The following is a 6,904-nucleotide window of genomic DNA, read 5'->3' as shown; positions in this document are numbered from 1 at the left end:
CTCTGTCGTGCTTTGATTGCCCGATGCCTCGGGGCCGCACGCAGCATAGCCGCTCTCTGGAAAGCAGTCGAAGGGAGTGAAGTGCTCAGCTGAAATGGTGTCCCCCCAAACAGGAACGAAAGGTGCTCCCCATGCTGCTACGTGTCTTTAAAGAAAGCCTCGCTTTTGTCACTGAAGAAGGTCCAACCGTGGTGGTAGCACATGGCCAGTGTGACCAGGAAGCACGCTCACGGTCTCCCACTGACGCGCCAGATGCTGGCTTAATTTTCTTGCACTGCGGAGCGGTGATGCTTGTTTTGAGGCTGACTCGGAAGGCGGCAGCTCTCTCCATGCCTGAAGCACTTGAGCTTCACCTGATGAAGCAGGTTCTTAACAGACAACTACTGAACACTGTTTCTTTAAGAAAAGAGAAAACCAGGTTCAGGTTTTCACCCTAAGTATTCCCCTGAAACATGATTCTAATTCTTCTATCCACAGCAGCCTTTGGCTCCAACAAAAATTTTTCTGCAGGGTAAACAAGGCTGGAAATGATCTTTTTTAGTTCTCCCTGCAGTTCCTTATGTTCCCTGAACATGTTCTTTGAAACACTGGGTGGAGTGGGGGGGCATGCAGAACATATGGGGAACCGAGACTGCAGAGGGAGTGGGGAAAAACTATCCTTTTCCCATTAGCCTCAGGTGTTGTGAGTGAAGCTCCGCTTGGAGGCACTTCTTCCAGCACAAATAAAGCTCTGGATCCAATTCTGAAGGCTGGAATCTTATTTTTAAAATAGGATACCCTGAATGTATCTTTAAAGTCTGAGCTCATGTTCTCATTGCCCTACTTCAAACTCAGAAGACAGGAGATAAATGTCCTTTTTATTATTTGGTCCCTTTGGCTTTTGTAGAAAAAGCACTACATTTTTCTTGTTTTTTAATCAACCCAAGATTAAAAACCCAAGAATAAAATGTGTTATTTGTCCTAAAGTTCACTGTAAAATGCTCTTTGGAGAGGGCGGCAGCAGCCCCTGTTGCTGGGGGCACTTTGTACTGAATTGTTTATAATGTGTTGTAAGCCACCTTGGTCATTTGCACAAAACCAAGACATGCTCTTTAAAAATAATTGATAGGAATTTCACTTGAAAAAGGATCAAAACATATTTCCAAATTGTTCCAAACCACCAAATCATTTTAAAAGAGCAAAGGGAGAAGTTTTTGTAATGCCAGTCTTGTAGAGCCAGAAAGCCTTACCTTTTTCCCAAGCCTCCTACATGATACAATTTGTGATTTTAAAGAAACATCAACAAAATCACCACAAGACAATCTCTATAAACAAATGCCACTAATGGGGGAAAATAGCTGCCAGATTTTGTGGGTAACTCTTTGTATACTACAGGAAAGGTGTCCTTTCCAGCACTGGAGAATGGTGCTATTCTTTGGTTGCCCTAAAAGCTACTGTTTATAATACAGAACTGCATGTCACATATTCCTTACTTGCTTGTAGCTATGTAAAAGTAAATATGTGAAGTGCCCTGTATTGTATTTTGATAACACATTCAGCTGTACTCTCCTATGCATAAGTCAGAAAAATAGATTGGGTGTGCAATAATAGGAAAATATAAAGTGCAGTGTAGCTTCTGCCTATCTGTGAGCATTTAGTTTTCCATTTTAGCTGAGTGGAATTACTCAGACATGTTTCTACTGTGCTTAAGTAGAACCAGCATGATGCAGTTTTAGTGTGGGGGGGGAGCTTTGAAGGGCTGGGTTCTAGTTCCTCTCAGCCACGAACTTCACAAGGTTGTTGTAAGGATCAATTGGATAAGAGCAGCAGGTCCATCATTTTTTCCTTGCAAGGGGGAAAAGGGTGGAATATAAATGTGAGAAAACATTTAAAAACACATAAGCCACTGCAGGGCTTTCAGCAGCAAAGTCTATTTAATTCTGGCCACTGAAAGCAAAGCAATGATTTGAACCCTGCCGTTTGATTCATAAATCTACGCAGATCTACTCTACCAGGATGACCATTCCAGCACTAGAATGGATGATGATGATGATGATGCAGAAATGGGACTTTCCTGTCCTCTTGTTCCCTGCACATGCTCCAAACCCTCTAAAGCAGAAGGAGCTGAAAAGAGGCTGGGAAAGCCCTCTTCTGCCAGCAGCATTTGTTCTGCTGGCAGAAAGATGAGTTTGGATCCAACCAGACCTTATTAAGCACCAATAAAGCTCAATGAAAAGACGAAGCATTGATTAAGCAAAAAGTAGCAATTCTGATTTGATGATGAACTGTGCACTCTGCACTGGGGCCAGAAGCTAGTCTGGCACTTGCATGCTGAAGCAATTCTAGTTTCTGAGGCATCTTCATGGGACGTTCTTCAAAGGCAGCCCCAACTGGAACACGTCGCATCCTCCTCGTGATTTTCTCTTGCCCACCAGAGACACACCTGAGCATTCAGAAGAGCACACACAACCCTAAACTTAAGAGCAATTTCTATCTAGTACAACACTGGCCAGGAACGCTTCTCCCAGGTCTATGTTAAGTTTTCATTTATTCTTTCACACTTGGGTCTGACCTTAGGCTCTTCCCAGCTCCAGGAATGAGTGATTTAACATTTAGGATATGAATCCCTCCCAGGTAGTGATATCAGGACCAGGCTAAATCAGCAGCTTACCTTTTCTCTGTGGGATTTTGGCAAGCCCTTATTCTACTGAACTGAGGAATTGTTTAAAAGGCACATTTAATTGTGAAAGTCTGCGTGATGTATTTATTTGATATGTTCATGATAAAGTTTTCTTTGTAAAAAGAGATTCCTTCTGATCCTAGAGGGAATCCTTCAGCAATACACAGTATGCTGGTCCAGAGGTCCTTCCAAATGAAAACTTCTCCAAAATAACATGAACCCTTTTGAACATACATTGAGACTAGCATTGAACTCAGAGCTTGATCGACCAAATAACTTTGCTGTGCAAAGAAGAGTCCTGATGGTTTATGCAAGAAGCATAAACCAGCCATAGCCCCGGCACACTTTCATAGAAATCCAGTAAGATGCCTGAACATGTCCTCTGTTTAGGTTAAGGCCTAAGGGCATTAACACCAAAGTCTTGCTAGCAATTTATTCAGTGATGGTTCCACCTCCACCACTCAATGGTTTACTGTGAGTTTTTCTATGCTTGGTGAAGTTCTTGTCTACTTAGACATTATTTTGAGGGCAAAATCACTAAAGAAAGCCTCCCCCTTCCCCCCCCCCCCCGAAGATTGCAGCATATTCTCCAAATAGCAGACTATATACCACTCTTTATTTAAACCATCTCTTACCAGCTGCTCATTACTTAATAATCCCAAAGTGGGATACAAACAATAAACACAGTAAAATATAACACAGCGCAACCTAACTATGAAGAACTTTAATGGATGAATAGTTTACAGTAAATAAATGGATAAATGATGCAGCAAAAGAAAGAGAGGAAAATGTCCTTTTAAAAGCCCATTGGAAATGTTTTAACTGAACACTTGCCGGATTTGACCCCACTGTTGTATGTGGGGGACAGTGTTCCACACTTGTGCTGTGCTTCCTTAGATTGCCACATGTTCAAATCCAGGCAGTGAGGCAAAGGCATCCCTGCCCAAGCTTAGCATCTGTGTTTCTGGCTCCAGTTCCCAACATCCCCAGCCAGCAATGGCCAATGATTGGGCATTTGAGGAGCTCTCATCCACACTATCTGAGCATACCAGGCTGCTATTGTTATGTGCCATCAAGTTGTCTCCAACTTAGGGTGGCCCTATGAATGAAAGCCCTTCCAAAACGTCCAATCCATGATATCCCTGATTAGTTGTTCTAAATTCAAGGCTGTGACTTCCTCTGTGGAGTCGATCCATCTCTGATTTGGTCTTCTCTCTCTTCTTCTGCCTTCAACTTTCCCTCACATGATGGTTTTCTCCAGGGAGTCTTGCCTTCTCATGATGTTTCCAAAGTATGGCAGCCTCAGTTTTGTCAGTTTTGCTTCTGGGAAAAGCTCTGGTTTGGTTTGATAGGAACCAAACTGGTAAAACCTTTGAGCCACGGGAGACCCCACTAAACACTCTACTCCAAAGCAGAGCTAAAGACAGTTCATCCCGCCAGGTGCACTGGTTGAAGACCACAGTATCATGATGGCTTGTGTGTGCGAATGGGCCATCCTAAAACAATCCCTTCAGGCAGAACCTCTGGGTGCTCAGGAATGCAAAGCTTTGCAGCTGAGCCAGGCCCTACGTTCAGCTGTGAGTCACCAAATGTGAGCCACCCTCCAGTCCCAGAGAGATCATTTTTCCACAGTTCAGGAGGCACAGTGCATTTGGGAACAATTCAAACATGCTAAGTAAGGCGCTCTGCCTGTACAAAGAGGTGGTGATTCAGCTACTGATCGATGCCCTTGTTTTCAGCACCGAAGGCTGACTGCATACAGGGCAGCACAATTAAAACAGATGATGCCTTGCTAGTTGAAATAGCATTATCCTGCAAGTACCCGAGGCCACATCCAAACAAGACAGCACACAACTGTGTGTCTTCTTACATGTGAACAGTCATTAACACAGAAGCATTTTCTTGGAAACAAGAAAGAAGAAAGCTGAAGATTCTGTCCTGATTTTGCAGCAACGGAGTCAGTGGTGCCATTGACTTTGGGATAGACTCTGGGATAGAAATACAGGAGAATGAGCAAGATGGTTCCCAAACACAGCAGTGCTGACATATTTTTTTAAGTGAGTGAGTAATAAGCATTACTTTCTAAGGAGGGGTAAGTCCAGAGCCTAAAATAAGAAAGTGTGTCACTGAATTGACTCCAAGGAATGGAGACAAAGAAAACAACCTGCTTCAAAATGTCTATATGTGAAATGCCTATTGTGCACATGATTTCCTGTTTTAGCACGACCATTAGACTTAAAACTATCATCTCCTAGGCAGGTTGCATTGCCCTGTAGGATACCAGTCATCACCTGTAGGAAGCTCACAGGTTATGCTACATCAGGTATGGAATAAGTCTTTCAACGGACCCACAGTTTTCCAGAGGTGACCATTTTCTCTCTGGATATACAGAGCAAACAGATCTCTCCAAGGCAGCTGCAGAGAGCAAAGAAATCTCTCAATCCAGCTGCCAGTCTCCCGCTGACTGCACCCTCTTCCTCTAGCTGCACCCACCTTTTTCCAACCATCAACCTTTTGCTAGTTTCCCATCTTTGGGCCTTTTCTTCCATCATTAAAGGTCGAAGTGCTTCTTCTTCATTACTAACAGCAAGAACTCTAGATTAACCATGCTGGTATTTCTGGGCCTTCCCCCTTTCAGCTCTGCTCACCACTGGAATGTCCTCCCACCAGACACACACAATCCTCCAAATCTGGGCTGAAAGGGTCTCATCAGCTGAGCTCTAGGGCCATGAAGTCACAAGAAAAAAGAAAAGAAAAGAAGAAAAGAAAAGAAAAGAAAAGAAAAGAAAAGAAAAGAAAAGAAAAGAAAAGAAAAGGGGGAATAACACCCAAGGAGGTGGAGTAGAGGCCAGAGTAGAGCTGGGCACTATGTTTGGAAGGGACAGCCAAGAACAATCTTGAGAGCAAATGAAGCCTGGCTTGATCTTATTTATTTATTTAATGTCTCTCCTGCCTTTTTTCTTTTTGAAGAACTCACTGCAGCTTGCATCATTCTCCTCCTCCTGCTCTCAATCTTATTCCCACAACAACACCCCTGTGAGGTGGGCTGGGCTGAGTGTCTGTGACTGGCCCAAAGTCACCCAGATGGCTGCAGGGACGGGTAGAGGCCAGAACCCAGATCACCTGAGTCCCGGGTCTGTGCACTTAACCACTACACCACACTGGCTCTCTTAGAACCCAGTTAAAACCCATGAGCACGCAGGCTGGCAAAGACAGAAGGGGCTGCTGCCAAAATCAAGGTCAGTGAGAAGCTTTCAAATAAAGAGTACAGAAAGCTCCAGAACCGATTCTTAACTTAGCCAGTTAGGATCTATTCTTACAACTAGCTCAGAACGTGATGGGCAGCCTCCCCACCACTCCATGAGAGGCCCTTCATTTTCTCTCTCCTTGCTTTCCATGAGGAAAAATACTTTGTTCTCCTTGCTTTCCATGGGGGAAAATACCTTTTACAAAATGCCTCCCTTGGGAGCAGCATTTTGCTTCTTGCTCCATCATGCCAGTGGGAAATGGCATGAGGGGCTATACTTCTCTGCAGAGCTGAGCCCAGTCAGTGGAGCCATTATGCAGAAGCAGGTCCTTCCAGGTGCTTCAGTGATGACGAAGGCCAGGTGGGGCTGGGCAGAGATGATCTTTCATGATTGCCTCTTCACTGGACACTGTTCCATGTTGAAGGAAGTATATTCAGACAATAAAGGTGCTTCCTCTTCCATTTCTCTGTGGAAGCCTTTGGCTGAATTCCTCTGTCCAGTTGTGGGCACGTTTGCTTCATTTAATAAAAGACGGACGAGGGTCTGGAGGACAAGTTGGCCGTGTGAGCTGGATGATGCCCTCGGCAGAAGCACCAGCTTTCCTTCAGCCTGGGGCCTGGTTGGCGCCCCAGTTTTGCTCCACAGGGGAAAGCCCTCTCCCAGTAAAGCCCATCCTCATGTTCGTTTCTCTGTTCTGTCATGATCCCCACATGGGGAAGGTCAAGGAGGAACAAAGGTAGCTTGGTCACTCTCCTGCCCCCCCCCCTCCTCTGATGGGGTGGGAGTCAGGGATGGGGAGGGGCTTCATCAGGTGCTTCATGGGTTCAATGGGCCCATCTGACAGACTCAAATCTGGCCCAAGGGCTGCAAGTTCCCGTCCCCAATTTCTTTAAGCATGGGGATTAACATAGGTTAGTCTGCCAGATCGTAGCCAATACTGGGAGAGCTACGACACTGTATTACATAAAGTGCACATGATACAACTTCTGTCAATGCT

This window comes from Varanus komodoensis, unplaced genomic scaffold (assembly GCF_004798865.1).
Source record: "Varanus komodoensis strain SLA01 unplaced genomic scaffold, ASM479886v1 scaffold10, whole genome shotgun sequence".
Classification (NCBI taxonomy): domain Eukaryota; kingdom Metazoa; phylum Chordata; class Lepidosauria; order Squamata; family Varanidae; genus Varanus; species Varanus komodoensis.
This window is presented reverse-complemented; position numbering follows the sequence as displayed.